This window comes from Callorhinus ursinus, unplaced genomic scaffold, assembly GCF_003265705.2.
Source record: "Callorhinus ursinus isolate GAN/ISIS: 27379988/994484 unplaced genomic scaffold, GSC_fseal_2.0 scaffold11, whole genome shotgun sequence".
NCBI lineage: Eukaryota > Metazoa > Chordata > Mammalia > Carnivora > Otariidae > Callorhinus > Callorhinus ursinus.
Window position 1 is genome coordinate 10,760,575 of NW_027397073.1, and position 20,412 is coordinate 10,780,986.

The window sequence follows — 20,412 nt, forward strand, 5'->3', positions numbered from 1 at the left end:
GAACAGCATGGAGGACATTAGGGGAAGGAAGGGAAAAATGGGGGGGGAATCAGAAGGGGAGATGAACCATGAGAGACTATGGACTCTGAAAAACAAACTGAGGGTTCTAGAGGGTAGGGGGTAGGGGGTGGGGGGATGGGTTAGCCTGGTGATGGATATTAAGGAGGGCACGTCCTGCGTGGAGCACTGGGTGATATGCACAAACAATGAATCATGGAACACTACATCAAAAACTAATGATGCAATGTATGGTGATTAACATAACATATGTTATGTTGTTTTACTACATATGTATATACACCTTAAAAAATATCCAATGTTTAATCTGTTGTCTTTCCTCTCAGTTCACTAGTACCTTCCATCTTATCTAAATGATAAGGATCTGCATATTTTCCTGTTCTTTAACTTTCTGAGGGGTGCTGTGTCAGAGTGAGCACAACCCACTTTCCCTCATCAGTGCTCCCCAGTTATATCTCCACATGCTGCTTCATGTTAGAGATATTTCATGAGCTACAGACATTTTCAATCAGTCTATGAACTCAAGATTGGAAACTGCAATTTATTTATCTTTGGGTCAGTCTTGTAAATAATTAGCTCTCATTAAGTATTGTAGAATTGAGTAGAATCTTTGTTCTTAAGTCTCACGACTCCAAGTGGCTTCTGAGCACCAGGAGCTGTCCTTGGGGGTTCAGAAAGAGGGAGGAGGGTTAACAGATGTTTTTACTGTTTTGAATGTCCAAATCTATAAATCTCAGTTAAAGGAATATAAGAATCATAGAAAATAAGAGTTGAAAGTGAATTCAGGGGGCATTAGTAATAACAATCATTTTTAAGAGCAGCTAAAATATACTGACTACTTTGTACCAGGCACTGATCTAAACCCTTGTCACTTGTGATCTCACTTAACAGCAAACTTATAAGGGGTGATATCATTATCTTCATTTCGTAGATGGGAGAAGTGAGCTATGTAATTTACCCCCCATCAACATGTCCCAGCCATCCATCCAGTATGTAAATCCAGGCACTCTGACTGTGAAGCTCATATTCTTCACTTTTACTTCCACTCTGTCCTGTCTTTCAGGAAAATTAGATCCAGAGAGATTAAACTTATAATTGTACTAGTTTCAAATTGTAGATTTTAATAATATGAACAAGTATAAATTATCTTTGCTTATATATTTTAATAACATTTCTTTTTTTAAAAATGTATATCAAGATTGTTAGATTGTAAGCATCCTGAAGATTGTGGTTTTTTTATTTTTTTAAAAAATGTTATTTATTTATTTGACAGAGATAGCGAGAGCAGGAACACAAGCAGGGGGAGTGGGAGAGGGAGAAGCAGGCTTCCCGCTGAGCAGGGAGCCATGCGGGACTCGATCCCAGGACCCTGGGATCATGATCTGAGCCAAAGGCAGCCGCTTAACGACTGAGCCACCCAGGCGTCCAAGACTGTGCTTTTAAATGGCAGAAACTGAATGTGTAAGTAACTGGGCAAAATCTTCTGAAGACGCCAGCCTGGAGAAACCCAGCATCTAAACACAGAGTATTCAAAAAGCCCCTCACATAAGTATTATTGAAAGTGCAGGCGTGACAGTTATGTCACGTGATCCGGCCATTTGCCATGCTGTCTTGTATTCTTTCCTTGCTAAACAAACTACCCTAATCCTTGTCTTTGGATGAGATGCTAAAACCTTACGTCTCTACCCAAATTCAGTGATTTTCTGAGTACAGGTGACCCCTTACTCAATATGATGTGAAACACAATGTCAAACATTAACCCCTGTCTTCTACAAAAATATATGTATATGTATACATATATATATATCATTTTGCTTATTTCAACCTTGCTTGCTGAAATTATCCAAACATTCAACTTTACCCTTTCACCAGCTTACCACCACTGAGAGCAGAGTGTCTGAAAGTGTTCTTACCTGCTTCAGGCTCATCAGGTGTCTCTGGTCAACTGTGGGTTCCTGGGCTCTCACCCAACAGCTTCATCCAAGTAGGAGCCTAGGAAGCAGACAGGTAGAATAAATGGATGAATTTAATTAATTAATCATTTAATTAACCAATTAATTAATTAACTAATTAGTGATGCTTTCATGGATGTATTCTTATCCCCAAACCTATTGATTTATGTAAAATAAATATGTACATCATTTTACAAGTCAATTATAGCTCAAAATGGTTTTGAAAGAAAAGGAAACATCTAAATACCATTAAAATAATAAGTCAATAAATATTTAAACAAATAAATAAGGCAAAGTCATTCTCATGCAAAAATCCCTGCCATGAATCCTCTGTTTTCCCTTTATTCAGATCAAGTCAGAAAAGCATCATTTTTCTACCCAGATCACTATAACTTTCTGTTTCCATAAAGCATTTTTTCTTTTTAGTTTCTGCTTCTTCTCTACTATTGAGGTCTTATTTGGAAATTATCATTATAATTGTTTAGGTATTTCCTCTTTCCTTTATTTATTGTGCCTAACTGCTTATCTTCAGTAAAATATTTAAAGCTCTCTACCAAGTTTCTGAATATGGACATTTTAATGTTTTTCTTTTTAAGGTAACTATTGATTCTCTCTTCTCTCCTAGCCTCTAAATATGCCCACCTGTGACTTCAGATTCAAGCAGGCAACAACATAAGTGATCAATGAGAAATTGTCACCATGCATATCAGCAACATCTCACTTAAGTGTGTATGGGGTGGAACATGAAGATAAGCAAGAATTCACTGTCCTAAGAGGCTGTTCTGTGTAATTTGGGCTATATGATCCTGCTCAAGTCATATGATACAACTGAACTCCCATAATTTCATAATCTCATAAACTGGAATTCTAGAAGGAGGAGCAAGATGGCGGAGGAGTAGGAGACCTGGATTTTTTCTGGTCTCAGGAATTCAGCTGGATAGAGATCAAGCCATTCTGAACATGTACAAACTCAACAGGAGATCGAAGAGGAGAGTAGCAACAACTCTCTGAACAGAGAAGCGACCACTTACCAGAAGGTAGGACGTGCGGAGAAGTGAATCCGAGGCGATATTCGGGAGGATAGACGGCGGGGGAGGGGCCTCCATCGGCCGCTTCTGGCAAGTGCTAGAGCCGCGGAGCACAAAATCGGACCTTTTAGAAGTCGGCTCCGCGGAGGGATGTCACTCCAGTGGCTAAGCGGGGGGTGGAACCCTCACGGGACAGTGTGGTCTCAGGACCCTCAGGGTCACAGAAAGACCAGGGGTGCCTGAGTGCAGCAGAGCTCCCAGGTATCGGAGCGGGGACGCCGGCTGCAGAGACGGAGCCGAGGCGCGGGCTCTCAGCTCGGGGTGGCCATGAACTGTGATCCGCGGCCCAGTCGGGCCACTGCTCCTCCAGCAGGGACCCAACAAGCCGCAGATCCAGGGAGACTCACCATCCTCCCCAAGGAGAAGCGGTGCAGGAGCACAACGCAGGCATCTGCTGGGTTTGGAGACTCTACGCGGGATCATGCGCCAGAGATAGAAATGCTCGGTCACAGGCCGGGTGAGCACGGAGTGTGGGTGGAGACCAGGGAGACAGGAGTGAGTGACTGCTTTTCTCTGGGGCTCAATGAGGAGTGGGGCCCCTGAGTTCTCGGCTCCTCGGGGAGGAGATTGGGACGCCGCCATTTTCACTCTCGTCCTCCAAAGCTGTACGGAAAGTTTGCAGGGAATAAAAGCGCCCGAAAGCAAACCCAAGAAGATTACTTAGCCCAGACCCGGCAAGAGGAGGGCAATTCCGCCTCCGGCAAATACATTTGGGAACCACGGCAACAGGCCCCTCCCCTAGAAGATCAAAAAGAACAGCCCGCCAAGATCAAGTTTACCGATCAATGAGAACTGCAAAACTCCAGCGCTAGGGGAATATTGCACATAGAATCCATGTTTTGTTTTGTTTTGTTTTGTTTTTACCAGGATTCCTTAGTCTTTCAAAGTTAATTTTTTTTAAACTGTCTTTATTTTTTTTGAATTTTTCTTTTTCCCTTTTTCAACCAATATCTTAAACAAAGACATTTTTATTTTTCATTTTTAGAGTCATATTCTAGCCCTTTATAGTAAATACCCTTATTTTTGGCATATATATATATATATATATATATATATATATATATATAAGTTTTTCTCTCTTTATAATTTTGAGATAAAGTTTCTTCTAACTGATCAAAATATACCCTAAATCACTAGTGTATGGCTTTGTTCTACTCTCCTGCCTGATCACATTCTCTCCCATTTTTTTTCTTTTTTTTTTAAATCCTCTTCTTTCTTTTTTCACACAACTTCTTCTCAATTCCTTTTATAAAGTGTTTTATAATTTTCATCTTTACACTCATATTCCATCCCTTCATCATATTAACCCTTATTTTGTACATATATAAGTTTTTCTTTCTTTAAAATTTTGGGAGGCACTTTATTCTAACAGACCAAAATACACCCAAAATCTAGTGTGTGGCACTAAACTATGCCCCAGCCTGAACATATTTGATCATATTCTGTTTTTTTTTGTTTTATTCTGTTTTTGTTTGTTTTTATCTTTTTCTTTTGCTTTTTTCTTTTGCTTTTTTCTTTCTTTTGCTTTCTTTTTCCACAGTTTCAGGTCTTTTCTGATTTGTTTAGAGTATATTTTCTGGGGATATTGTTACCTTGTTAGCATTTTGTTCTCTCATTCATCTATTCTCCTCTGAACAAAATGACAAGACGGAAAAATCACCTGACCGGAAAGAACAAGAGGCATTGCCGACTGACAGGGACCTACTCAATATGGAAGTTAGAACAATGTTGGAAATAGAGTTCAGAGTGATCATTTTAAGATACTATCTGAGCTTGAAAAAAGCATGGAATTTATTAGAGAAACCCCTTCTGGAGAAATAAGTGAACTAAAATCTAAAGTGTTGAAATCAAAAAGGCTATTCATGAGGTGCAATCAAAAATGGGGGCACTAACTACTAAGATAAATAAGGCAGAAGAGAGAATTAGTGATATAGAAGACCAAATGATGGAAAATAAAGAAGCTGAGAAAAAGAGAGATAAACAACTACAGGATCAGGAGGGGAGAATTCGAGAGATAAGTGATACCATAATACAAAACAACATTAGAATAATTGGGATCCCAGAAGAAGAAAAAAGAGAGATGGGCAGAAGGTATATTGGAGCAAATTATACCAGAGAACTTCCCTAATTTGGGGAAGGAAACAGGCATCAAAATCCAGGAGGCACAGAGAAACCCTCTCAAAATCAATAAAAATAGGTCAACACCCTGACATCCAATAACAAAACTTACGAGTCTCAGACACGACGAGAAAATCCTGAAAACAGCTCGGGAGAAGAGATATGTAACCTACACTGGTAAAAACATTAGATTAGCAACAGCCCAATCCAGAGACCTGGCAGGCCAGAAAGGACTGGCATTATATATTCAAGAGCACTAAACGAGAAAAATATGCAGCCAAGAATACTATATCCAGCTAGGCTGTCATTGAAAATTGAAGGAGAGATAAAAAGCTTCCAGGACAAACAAAAACTAAAGGAATTTGCAAACATGAAACGAGCCCTACAAGAAATATTGAGAGGGGTCCTCTAAGCAAAGAAGAGAGCCTAAAAGAAACATAGACCAGAAAGAAACATAGATAATATACAGTAACAGTCACCTTACAGGCAATACAATGGCACTAAATTCATATCTTTCAATAGTTACCCTGAATGTAAATGGGCTCAATGCCCCAATCAAAGGACACAGGCTATCAGATTGGATTAAAAAACAAGACCCATCAATATGCTGTCTGCAAGAGACTCATTTTAGACCCAAAGACACCCCCAGATTGAAAGTGAGGGGGTGGAAAACCATTTACCATGCTAATGGACACCAAAAGAAAGCTGGGGTGGCAATCCTTATATCAGACAAATTAGATTTTAAAACAAAGACTGTAATAAGAGACGAGGAAGGACATTATATCCTACTTAAAGGGTCTATCCAACAAGAAGATCCAACACTTGTAAATATCTATGGCCCTCACATGGGAGCAGCCAATTATATAAGGCAATTAATAACAAAAGCAAAGAAACACATCAACAACAATACAATAATAGTGGAGGACTTTAACATCCCCCTCACTGAAATGGACAGATCATCTAAGCACAAGATCAACAAGGAAATAAAGACTTTAAATGACACACTGGAGCAAATGGACTTCACAGATATATTCAGAACATTCCATCCCAAAGCAACAGAATACACATTCTTCTCTGGTGCCCATGGAACATTCTCCAGAATAGATCACATCCTAGGTCATAAATCAGGTCTCAACTGGTACCAAAAGATTGGGATCATTCCCTGCATATTTTCAGACAACAATGCTTTGAAACTAGTACTCAATCACAAGAGGAAAGTCGGAAAGAACTCAAATACATGGAGGCTAAAGAGCATCCTACTAATGAATGAATGGGTCAACCAGGAAATTAAAGGAGAATTTTAAAAATTCATGGAAACCAATGAAAATGAAAACACAACTGTTCAAAATCTTTGGGATACAGCAAAGGCAGTCCTCAGAGGAAAGTATATAGCAATACAAGCCTTTCTCAAGAAACAAGAAAGGTCTCAAATACACAATCTAAACCTATACCTAAAAGAGCTGGAGAAAGAACAGCAAATAAAGCCTAAACCCAGCAGGAGAAGAGAAATAATAAAGATCAGAGCAGAAATCAATGCAATAGAAACCAAAAGAACAATAGGACAGATCAATGAAACTAGGAGCTGGTTCTTTGAAAGAATGAACAAGATTGATAAACCCCTGGCCAGACTTACCAAAAAGAAAAGAGAAAGGACCCAAATCAATAAAATCATGAATGAAAGAGGAGAGATCACAACCAACACCAAAGAAATACAAACAATTATAAGAACATATTCTTAGCAACTATATGCCAGCAAATAAGATAACCTAGAAGAAATGGATGCATTCCTAGAGATGTGTCAACTACCAAAATTGAATCAGGAAGAAATAGAAAACCTGAACAGACTTATAACCATGAAGGAAATTGAAGCAGTCATCAAAAACCTCCCAACAAACAAAAGCCCAGGGCCAGATGGCTTCCCAGGGGAATTCTACCAAACACTTAAAGAAGAATTAATACGTATTCTTCTGAAACTGTTCCAAAATATAGAAATGGAAGGAGAATTTCCAAACTCGTTTTATGAGGCCACCATTACCTTGATCCCAAAACCAGACAAAGACCCCATCAAAAAGGAGAATTACAGACTAATATCCTTGATGAACATGGATGCAAAAATTCTCCCCAAAATCCTAGCCAATAGGATCCAACAATACATTAAAAGGATTATTCACCACGACCAAGTGGGATTTATCCCTGGGCTGCAAGGCTGGTTCAACATCCGCAAATTAAACATGATACAATACATTAACAAAAGAAAGAACAAGAATCATATGATCCTCTCAGTAGATGCAGAAAAAGCATTTAACAAAGTACAGCATCCTTTCTTGATCAAAACTCTTCAGAGTATAGGGATAGAGTGTACATACCTCAATATCATAAAAGCCATCTATGAAAAACCCACAACGAATATCATTCTCAATTGGAAAAAATGAGAGCTTTCTCCCTAAGGTCAGGAACATGGCAGGGATGTCCACTATCACCAACTGCTATTAAACATAGTATTAGAAGTCCTAGCCACAGCAATCAGACAACAAAAAGAAATAAAAGGCATCCGAATCAGCAAAGAAGAATCAAACTCTTAGTGTTTGCAGATGATAAGATACTTTATGTGGAAAACCCAAAAGACTCTACCCCAAAACTGCTAGAACTCATACAGGAATTTAGTAAAGTGGCAGGATATAAAATCAATGCACAGAGATCAGTGGCATTCGCATACACCAACAACAAGACAGAAGAAAGAGAAGTTAAGGAGTCATTCCCATTTACAATTGCACCCAAAACCATAAGATACCTAGGAATAAAACTAACCAAAGAGACAAAGAATCTGTACGCAGAAAACTATAAAATACTCATGAAAGAAATTGAGGAAGGCACAAAGAAATGGAAAAACATTCCAAGCTCATCGATTGGAAGAACAAATATTGTGAAGATGTCAATGCTACCTAGAGCAATCTACGCATTCAATGCAATCCCCATCAAAATACCGTCCACTTTTTTCAAAGAAATGTAACAAATAATCCTAAAATTTATATGGAACCAGAAGAGACCCCGAATAGCTATAAGAATGTTGAAAAAGAAAAGCAAACCTTGGCGGCATCACAATTCCGGACTTCAAGCTCTATTACAAAGATGTCATCATCAAGACAGTATGGTACTCGCAGAAAAACAGGCACATCCATCAATGGAACAGAATCGAGAGCCCAGAAATGGACCCTCAACTCTATGGTCAACTAATCTTTGACAAAGCAGGAAAGAATGTCTAATGGAAAAAAAAGACAGTCTCTTCAACAAATGGGGTGTTGGGAAAATTGGACAGCCACATGCAGAAGAATGAAACTGGACCATTTCCTTACATCACACACAAAAATAGACTCCAAGTGGTTAAAAGACCTAAATGTGAGACAGGAGTCCATCAAAATCCTAAAGGAGAACACAGGCAGCAACCTCTTCGACCTCAGCTGCAACAACTTCTTCCTAGAAACATCGCCAAAGGCAAGAGAAGCAAGGGCAAAAATGAACGATTGGGACTTCATCAAATAAAAAGCTTTTGCACAGCAAAAGAAACAGTCCACAAAACCAAAAGACAACTGACAGAGTGGGAGAAGATATTTGTAAATGACATATCAGATAAAGGGCTAGTATCCAAAATCTATATAGACGTTATTAAACTCAACACCCAAAGAACAAATGATCCAATCAAGAAATGGGCAGAAGACATGAACAGACATTTTTCCAAAGACATCCAAATGGCCAACAGACACATGAAAAATTGCTCAACATCGCTCAGCATGAGGGAAATCCAAATCAAAACCTCAGTGAGGTATCACCTCACACCAGTCAGAATGGCTAAAATTAACAAGTCAGGAAATGACAGATGTTGGCGGAGATGCGGAGAAAGGGGAACCCTCCTACACTGTTGGTGGGAATGCAAGCTGGTGTAGCCACTCTGGAAAACACTATGGAGTTTCCTCAAAAAGTTGAAAATAGAGCTACCATATGATCCAGCAATTGGGTAATTGCACTACTGGGTATTTACCCCAAAGATACAAATGTAGGGATCCGAAGGGGTACGTGCACCCCAATGTTTATAGCAGCAATGTCCACAATAGCCAAACTGTGGAAAGAGCCAAGATGTCCATCGACAGATGAATGGATAAAGAAGAGGTGGTATATATACACAATGAAATATTATGCAGCCATCAAAGAAATGAGATCTTGCCATTTGCAACGACGTGTGGAGCTGGAGCGTGTTATGCTGAGCCAAATAAGTCAATCAGAGAAAGACATGTCTCATATGACCTCACTGATATGAAGAATTCTTAATCTCAGGTAACAAACTGAGGGTTGCTCGAGTGGTGGGGGGTGGGAGGGATGGGGTGGCTGGGTGATAGACATTGGGGAGGGTATGTGCAATGGTGAGCACTGTGTATTATGCAAGACTGTTGAATTACAGATCTGTACCTCTGAAACAAATAATACAATATATGTTAAAAAAAAAAAGAAGAAGATAGCAGGAGGGGAAGAATGAAGGGGGGAATTCGGAGGGGGAGTCGAACCATGAGAGATGATGGACTCTCAAAAACAAACTGAGGGTCTAGAGGGGAGGGGGTTGGGAGGATGGGTTAGCCTGGTGATGGGTATTAAAGAGGGCACGTTCTGCATGGAGCACTGGGTGTTATACACAAACAATGAATCATGGAACACTACATCAAAAACTAATGATGTAATGTATGGTGACTAACATAACCATAAAAAATTGGAATTCTGGTACACCTAAAGCCCATAACATGTTTGAATTAAATGAGTTAATGCTTGTGCAAGTATTTGTCAAAGTATCAATTTTTTATATGAAACTCTTTTAAACATATACTTGTTTGCTTTCCCTTATAGTCTACTTGCGTTAATAAACATTAATGAAGAAAAATGTACATATTTCATAACTAATAAAGCTCCCAAGTTACAAGCAGTGTTCTCGTGATTGTGGTATACGTGTGTGTAAATACCTACTTATATAGATACAATCTCAGATACACAGGTGAAAAGAGAAAAGTCAGCCTCTTTTAAATGTCTCTATTTTGCCAGATATATAATATATATAAATCTCATTTACTCAGCAGCATTACTATTTGAATTTTTAAGATGTAAACATTAAGGAACAATAACTTGCACATTGATGAGCGTGGGTGATTGTGGGATTCTGATTCCAGGATTTGAATAAAGGGGTAAAGGGTGAGGATCAGTCTGACAGGGGCCAAATTTTGTCTGCTGGGAAAGCCCCGTGAGTCTAGACCAGATAGTTTTCCATGGGGCTTGAGCTTTGACTTCCTCGTGTCATGGGGGTTGCTTTTTGCATTTTCTTTCTTGTTGTTAAAATCGGTATTACTTTAGACTACAAGCAGAATTTAGAGTTCAAGAATTATATCTCTTTCCATCTCTTTGCTCTTTCTAGTGCTTCAAATAGTAAGGTTTATATTCAATCATATTCTCTGATTAAGCTGATCCCTGGGGACAAATAGGGTCACTTACCTGATACAAAATGTATGCTCTGCCTTTTGTCTTTCTTCTCGCATAGTAAGTAGTAAATAATACAAAACATCTCGAATTGCTCTTTTTGTTTGAAGATTAGCTTACAGGTTGAAAAAAATTCTCTAAGAATGAATTTTAGTCATAGTATCACATAATGATATTTTTTATATAATTATTATTAGTGAATACTGACTTTTCAATATTGGAAATCAGTTGTATATATTAATGAAGAGCACGAATCAACCAATATTTATTTATGGTCTTAGGGAAAACAAAACTCTCCGAATTACAAACCATAATTTAGGAAGCCATTTTAAATGTATTTAGCTTTTATAACTTACTAGTCCAGGGAGGCACCTCTCCACTCCATGAATATAAACTTAAAGTACTGCTATCGTCAAGTTAAAATAAGTTTTATTTTATCTCTGACACCACAGATATTAAACTGTTTTAGAAAATTACAAGGCGTTTAGGAGAAATAAATCATGTATGTCCTACGGTGTGTTCCTAAGAGATAACCCGGCTCGAGGAGTATTTGCACCACATCTCACAGTTCCTGGCTCTAACATGATCCAGTCATTAAATATTAAAAGATGGTATTCTGTATGTATCTTTTTGAAAATAAGGTATGATATACTCTGGGGTAGTGGGGTACTTCCAAAACTACTTTTCTCTGTAATGATTGAAGGGACATGTGAGCAACATGTTTAATTTTGTATTTCCACACAGATTACAAAGGCAGCATTGGAAGAAGCCATGTGACTGGATTTTTGCCAAAGACCATAAAATGTTGGGTGTAAAGCCAATAGGCACAACTATTTGTGATAAATTATTTTCCATTTTAAGAAAGATACCAAGTGAGTAATTTTTTTTTTTATGGTTTTCTGAGTTTACACTTGGCATGATTGAATGAGTTTTTCCCATTGATCCAAGAACCATAATTCCACTCTATAGCTAGGGTGCCTTATTAGTGAATCACTTTGAAAGCCAAAAAAAGTGCTAAGTGTGCTCTGTGACATGCACATGTCCTGGATTGCCTTTGTATTCCTCATAGTGATTCATTTTCATCTGCAAAGTAAAGATTGCTCTAAAATTTCATCTCAAGGGCGTCTGGGTGGCTCAGTTGGTTAAGCGGCTGCCTTCGGCTCAGGTCATGATCCTGGAGTCCCGGGATCGAGTCCCGCGTCGGCTCCCTGCTCAGCGGGGAGTCTGTTTCTCCCTCTCCCACTCCCCCTGCTTGTGTTCCCTCTCCCGCTGTGTCTCTCTGTCAAATAAGTAAATGGATGTAGTACACAGCAAAGAGCACAGCTTTTGGAGTCAAGATAAAGCCCTGGGCTTGCCCTTTAGAGTGAAGGGCTTTGTGTAATTAAATTTCTTATCAGTGGAAGTGGAAATATAATTTAAGGTGTTGTAGTAAAATATATTTTAAAACATCTCTAGAGCACCTAACGTAATGCTTTTCACACTCGAGTTTTGCATTTATTGGTACCTGTTGCATCCTTTCCATTTCTTTTTCTATCTTATTCAAATACTGTCATGTCTCTTAATTTTATTTCTTTTGCTGTCACTTTAATGCAGTTATTGTAGTTAAAATGAAGTTTAGCTTCCTCTACTTATTTTCTAAATTTTATTGTGAAAATATAGTCTCATAATCTGGTTATTCTCCATCTGGGCCTATTGATTTTGTCACCATATGTATGTGTCAGTAATATCTAATTCCTCTAGTTTGATCTTATAATTCTTTTAGCAACACAGACATCACCATAAAACATTAAAGGATAAACATTAAAGAATTCAAAGACTATTTTTCTATCGAGTATAGCTGATTTACTATAAAATTTGGTGTAATAATAGAAAAGATCATCTATAAATAAAGAGGTACCTATAGAAAATAATGAATCTTAAGTACTCTTCTAAAATTCTAGTTAGCTGTGCTGTAACCAAAGGAGACATAACTGATACTTTTTCTCAAAGGTTCATCTTGAGTAGGAAAATGTAAATTTTGAAAATTTGTTTTCTTCTTAAGATATAAACATAGAAGAAAAAAATGGCACTGAGAATTTACTCATAGATTCTCTTTTCCTTAAACATAGAAATAAAATGAGATGTTAGCAATGATATTAAAATGTCAGTATTGCTCTGCTTATAATATGAGTGTTTGAGACAAATCTTTATACAAATACTATAGTATTAAAATGTTGAGTCATGGCAACTCATGTCCTCGCCTATGCTGATCTACAGAGGATATTTTCACAAAGTTATCGGCTCAAACCTTGGCTACACTACAGGCCAAACAGAATTAAAACAGGAAGCATCTGAGACATCCCATTAATATAGGCAAGTGTTTAGGACAAAAAGGTCAATAGATGGTGCTGCCAAATTTAAACAGCTTGTGGTCCTGACTGTTTCCATACAACCCACTCAATCTCTAAAAAGACTGACACTATTTATACACACATACACAGACATTATACTAATGATAAACACATATATAATTTTTGTCCTAGTAAACTGCAGAGTAATTCCAACAAGAATTTCGTTACAAACTGATTAAAGTAGGGAAATATTATATTATGATACATAAGATTAAATAAGAAAATACCCTGTTAATTAATTTGGCAAGCACCTACGTGGTTAATTAAAGGGTTGAGTAAAGCAGGTGATCACTACTCTTATTGAATCAGGTTCTGTGCTAGTCTCTGAGAATCTTGAAATAAAAAATATTCTGCCTTTGTGGTTTAGAAAAATCTACAACTTAATAGCAATTAAATGAACTGAATAATAAGTGGTTTCACTTTCTCACAGTGGGGCTGAAGATGAAAAACAAAATGTCTTAAGAGGTTGAAGTTTATTTAGTTCAAATATAATTTATATGAACCAAAGCAAAAGAGTCATACCACAGTAATATCTAATTCATCTCATTTAATTCCATTTGGTACACATTTGTATTACATAATATTTCCTAAATGCATATTGGAAACAAAACGGAATGAACAGGTTGATCCTTGTTGAGGTGGTGATGGTATTTGGGTTGTAGGATAGTGCCAGTAAGGCAGGAAGTTCTAAGAAAGGATAGTGGTCTACCGTCATTAAGGTCTCTATTCAGGAAATGGTATGAAGAGTCAAATTTCAAATCATCATTGTGGGAGATGTAGAAGATTGGATAATCCAGGTGGTTCTGAATCCTAAAATTAAACCACAAATTAAGCAGCTAAATCCTAGTAAGCTGTTCACAAATGCAAGCTTCAGAAGAATACTGTGCAGAGGCAAAATTAGAAGTACCCAATGGAGAACAGGAAACACAGTCAATTTTTATGTTCTTACCAATAAAAGTCACAGGACTGCAGGGTTAGTAGAATAGACAGTTTCATCCAAAATCATGGTCAGATCAAGATGGTTTAGCAAAATGCAAATCAGATTTTTTTTTAAGAGAGAAAATTATCATTTCCAAACATTTGATATTTTATAAATGATACTTGCTTTATGTTTATGTTGAAATAAATACATGGAAAATAGTATTTGTGATATAGTTAATTAAGTTAATATTTAAATTAACACAACATTTAAGTTATATATTTAAGTTAATAAAAAAGTTAAGTTTAAGTTAAATTTAACATTCAAGTTAATTAACATAACACCTAAATTAAATTGAAAAAGTTACTTAACATCTAAATTAAATTGAAAAAGTTACAGATTTTAAGTCAACTTCCCCTTCTGGAATTGTCTAAAGATAAATTGTACAGAAGATGATACTGCTTTGAACATTTTAACATATTCAAAATCATAAAAAAGATCTCATTTCTGGTAATACAGACTAGGTTTTTCAGACTAATCATCCCTCTGAAAACAACTCAGGATTTTTGAGAACATCAAAAATTTGAAAAAATTATGATGAACTAGGCCAAATTAAAAAATGATAAAAAATTATATCTTGATGCAGTTAGATTTATGCCAGAAATGCAAATGACCGATTGATATATTCTACCACATTAGTAGATAAAATAAAAAAAATGTCCAGTAATTCTCTCAATTAACGAAAAAAAAAGGCAGTTTGAAAAAAAGCCAGATTTAAAAGAAAATATCTTACCCAACGGGGAATATAAACGGATGTTCTTAATTAAACAAATATTCAAACATAAAACAAAAAAAAAATGCTATCCATGTGATAGACTTCAAATTTTTTTTTCTCTACATTGCACTCGAGGTTCTAGCCACTTAGTAAAGTGAGAGAGAGAGAGAGAACTGCAAAAAGGAAACATACCTGTTATTTCTTGCAGATGAGGTAATTGTGTACAATTAATTAATGGGATTGGAAGAGTTACTGCATGCAAAACAAAATAAAAAACCCTCATATTATCGATATATCCCTATATGACAAAGCTTAATAAATATTTTCTGTTAATTGCCAGATAATAAATATTTTAGGTTTTACGATCCATAAAGTCACTCTCAAAACTACTCAACTCATTTTAGCACAGGAGTAGTATTGACAATACATTAATAAATGTATGTGGCTGTGTTCTAATAAACCTTTATTTACAAAACTAGACAAAGGACCAGAGATGGCCTTGGGCTGTGGTTTGCCAACTCTGATTCATACATACTCAAAACAAACAGATAAAATTCACAGTAAGTAAGATGCCAGTTAAAATAAATACAAGTGTTACTAAATAGAAATATTTTTTAATGATGCAAAGAATTCTATGGAGAAAATATAAAATTCTATTGAAATATAGTAAAGAAGATAAGTAAATGGAGGAACATAGCATAATGCTGTGCAAAAATATAAGACAGTGCACATTCAACTCAAAATTATTTGTAAGTTTGGTACAAACCAGTCAAGGTTTAAGTTTGCTTAATGGACTTTGTTGAACTTGACAAGTTAATTCTAAAATTCATATGTGATATCAGAAGTCAAGGATAAATAAATCTCATATTAAAGGAGAATGAAGAAGAGGAAGAATTTTTCTCTACCACAATGTAATTATTTTTAAAGACATTCTGATAAATATGGCTATGGACAAGTAGAAACAATTGTACCAGTTGTTCAAAAAAGAGAAGGCTAGAGATGTATCCACACATGGGCCCTTCATTATATGAAAGAAGTGACATTGTAGAGCAGTGCTAAAAGTAATGTGTATCTAAAACCCCTACCAGTCAAAACAATTGCACACTTACCATACACTGCACCCACACACATACATGTATATGTATGTATATATACATATATATGAAATATTTATTTAAATGAGGCAGAAAGTAAAGAAAATATTTTGCAAAGAAAACTACTGATAAATTTAATCACATTAAATCAAAGACATGATAAATAGAGGAAATAAATTTTTTTGTAGAATGGGAGGAGATATTTGTAGCAAACATAACTGATAAAAATTTCATATAGAAAATACATAAAGGGCTCCTCTAAGCTAGTAGAAAAAATACTTATGAAAATTGGACAATATGCTTGAACAGGCTCTTTCCAAAAATGGAAATCCAAGGAAAAAATAAGCATATATAATCTACATTGTTATTCATTACATAAAATATTCTAATGTATCATTCAATTATTTTTGATGAATTGATGGGTTTTAAATGTTATGTTTATTATATATTTCACATTTAAGGAAGAAACTATAATACAAAGAAAAATAGCAAAACATTTCTGAATTTTTTAAAGTTCAAAATTAATAGAATCTAAATCCATGTCATCTTTTTGCTGAAGACAAATGTACTAAATATGAACAATATACACTTGCCTATGTTCAAGACATTTTATATGAGTTATCTTAATTCCATTGATATACAAGCTTATTACTCTCTTCAATTTTTAAAGAGGGGAACTGAGAAACAAGATCAGGAAGTTTACCAACTGTCACAGGCCATCAATGGCAGCCCCAAAGGCAACCTGTCTAAATTAACCAGAATGCACCTGCTGCAGAGTGGTGATTTAAAGATTGACTGCCTGCTGAAAGCTAGTGGATACTGCCTCAAAAATCTATTAGTAAGGGTGGGCAAATATGAGAAGTATTTGTTTGACTGCCTGTGGTATGTTGGATAAGGAGATGCCCCAGCTAGCAGACGGAGACAAAATAAATAGATTGGGAAGTATGGAATCTGTGCTCTGCTTGACCTTTTTGAACTGAATCCCATTCCCGATGAAAGGGGGAAATAAAGGCAAGGTGCTGAAGAAGTTGTGTTCTTGAAGGCCATTTTTAGAATGTGTGCCCTAAGTACTTGCTTCAGGTTCCTGATGATCTTGAAAAAAAATGGTGGGAATGGATCCTTTGCTCTTCTGTAAGGAATGCAACAGCAGGAGGATAGAAGATTTTGAAAGCCTTGGTTGGTCTCCCACCCTTGGTGTGGATACTGTCTTCTTGTGAGTCACAAAAGCAACCAGAGCAGGGAAGCAGCCCCAGGCAGCTCCCACAGTGAATTGGGATAGAGTAAAGAACAGGGCAAAACAGAGTGGGGACTCTCATGGGTGGATCCATCTATGAATTTCCAGAACCTCCTCAGATATTATTAGTGAGAATTTTCCAGAGTTCTGAAGGTCCTCTCTTTGCTTGTAGGAATAGAAACAGAAAACGTGGGATATTGATTCTAATGTAAGCTCACTTGTGTCAACAGATGTGAAGACCTTAGAAAGGTTCCCAGTGCAGGTGCAGCATGCATAAGTGAAATGTGGATTCAAAAATGTGGGTAAATTCTGTTTGAACTGGCTTGCTTTCAAGAAGGGTTGAATAAAGTAAAATGATATGTCAATAAGTAATTTAGATTTTCAAGTGCAAAACATGTCTGTAACTACTTATAAATATTTATTTTAATAAGTATCCCAAGCAAAGGTTAATTTAAATATTCACATTTTCAAAGGCAATCTACCCTTAATTGATGATGAATAATAAACAGGCACTACACAAAAGTGGAAATCCAGGAGACAAATAAGCATACAAGAATATTGGTTCAACCTTACTATTAATTACTATACAGATTTTAATGTCATGACAGTATATTCTTTACTTTTTGCTGTTTTGGTGGGTTTTAAATTATAAATTTGTTATATGATCTATGTCACAATTTAAGGAGGCAAACAAATACAACAAAAATTGGTCTTAATTTTCCAAAATGCTAAAAGAGGAATCATGCAAGTAAAAAATAAAAGCTTGAGGACAACAGTTTATTTTTTAAGTAATTTATGAACTTTTATAATATTCTATCATCAGATGAAAGAAGGCAGCACTGGTGTTGCCCAGTCGAACCTTATACTCTATTAAAAGTTATACACTGCACAATCTCACAGTCTCCTTGCTGTAATCTAAACTTTTTTTCTGTAGCCTCTATGAATGTATTACATAATTTATTTATTATATTCATTCTTTACTGTCTATCTTTGTTTGCTGGAATGTAAACTCTGTATAATCGAGAATCTGTGTTTAATTCACTGAAGTATTCTAAGTACAGAGAATAAGTACTTACTAAATATGTATTGACAAAATGTTTGAAAAGTAAATTCATTAAGGTGTAATACTAAATGCAACTAAGTGTCCATAAAACTGATAGCAAGAGAAGTCATTATTCAGGGAAAGTTTTCCACATTTGGTGGGTTTGCTTAATTACAATAAAAGAACAAATGAGATGCTATTTATTTTCATAAGAGGGGGTTTGTAGTTTGTATAGTTTATTTATTTGGTGTTGGCATCAAGACAGACTCTTGAATATTTTTCTAAAGGTTGAGAGGACATGAATCATGTGACCCAAAAGCATTCCCATGACTACTCTTCATACCACGACACTGCAGAAAATGGACGATTGGCTTTTTTTTTAATTGAGATGAAATTCACATAACATAAAATTAATATTTTAAGCATTCGGTACATCACAATGTTGTGTAACCAACACTTCTATCAAGTTTCCAAACATTTTCATCATTCTGAAAGAACGCCCCATACCATCAAGTCAGTCCATGTCAACAACTCCTCCCAGCCACTGGCAACCACTAATCTTTCTTTTTGTTTCTGGATGTACCTACTATGGATATCTCATATAAATCGAATCATAAATAGGTGACATTTTGAGTCTGGATGCTTTAGGTTCATCCACACTGTTCATCCACATATAGTTAGGATGCAGCTGAACTTCATTCCTTTTTTCTTTTCAGAGAGAGTGCAGGGCGTGGGGGTAGGGCAGGCAGTGGGAGAGGGAGAGAGAGAATCTCAAGCAGGCTACACACCCATTGCAGAGCCCCACACTCAATCTCAGGGCCCTGAGATCATGACCTGAACCAAAATCAAGAGTTGGATGTTTAACTGAGCCACCCAGATGCCCCAAAACTTTATTCCTTTTTAAGGCTGAATAATATTTCATTGCATGTACATACCACGTCTGGCTTCTCCACTCATCTGTTGATAGACACGTACATCCATAAGTTGCTGACACCCATTGGCTATCATGAATAGCACTGCAATGAACACTGAGCTTCAAGTATCTGCTAGAAATCCCTGGGTTCAATTCTTTGGAGCATACACCTAGAAGAGGAATTGTTGAATCATATGGTAATTCTACATTTACTTTTTTGGGGGGGTTTCCTTTTTTTATTTTTAAGTTCAGTTAATTAACAATATAGTGTATTATTAGTTTTAGAGTTCAGTGATTCATCAGTTGCATACAACACCCATGCTCATTCCATCACGTGCCCTCCTTCATGCCCAACACCCAGTCACCCCATCCCCCCCCCCCACCGCCCCTCCAGCAAGCCTGTTTCTTTCCTATGCTTAAGAAGTCTCTTATGGTTTGTCTCCCTCTCTGGTTTCATCTTGTTTTATTCCTCCCAGGTTTTTTTTTTTTTTTTTTTTCTTTTTAACTAATCAGAATCATGCTGTATGTATTGTTCATGTGCTTTTTGGAGATGTTCTCAGCCTAGCACACTCCTTTTATCCATTCTATATTCCTCAGAAATAGATGTTTGGGTTGCTTCATTCTGCTGTTATAATTTTTCCCACTTTTGTGCACAAACTTGGGCACAGGGGCTGAAATTTGAGGAGAATAGTGTCAATTTGAGCCCTTGGCAATCTGAGGTGAAGGCGTGTTGACTTGGCATTTAGCAGGTGGCAGGCCGTGCATGCTGACTCGGGCAGGAGGGCAGCTGGACCATGAATTTGGGACCCACAGGCCGATGGCATTGTGTGCGACAGGGACGTGGCTGGTTTTGCTTTTAATTTTTTGTTTTTCTGGGAAACTTGATCTCTCCCTCTATTCTAAACAAAAGCCTTGCTGGATAGAGTATTCTTGGCTGTAGATTTTTTCCTTTTAGCAGTTGGAATCTATCATGCCACTTTCTTCTGGCCTGCAGAGTTTCTGCTGAAAAACCCACTGATAGCCGTATGGGGTTTCCTTTGTATGTACCTGCTTTCCTTTCTCTTGCTGCTTTTAAAATTCTCTCTTTCTCACTACTTTTGGCCATCTTATTTACTTTGTGTCTTGGTGCAGACCTCTTTGGGTTGGTTTTGTTGGGGGCTCTCTGTGCCTCCTGGATCTGGATTTCTCTTTCCTTCCCCAGATTCAGGAAGTTTTCAACTATTATTTCTTCAGACAAATCTTCTGCCCCCTTTCCTCGCTCTTCTCCTTCTGGGATCCCTATCATGCGACTGTTAGGCCTGACAGCGTTGCTCAGTTCCCTGGGTCTATTTTCATTTTGCGTATTCCCCCCCCCCCCC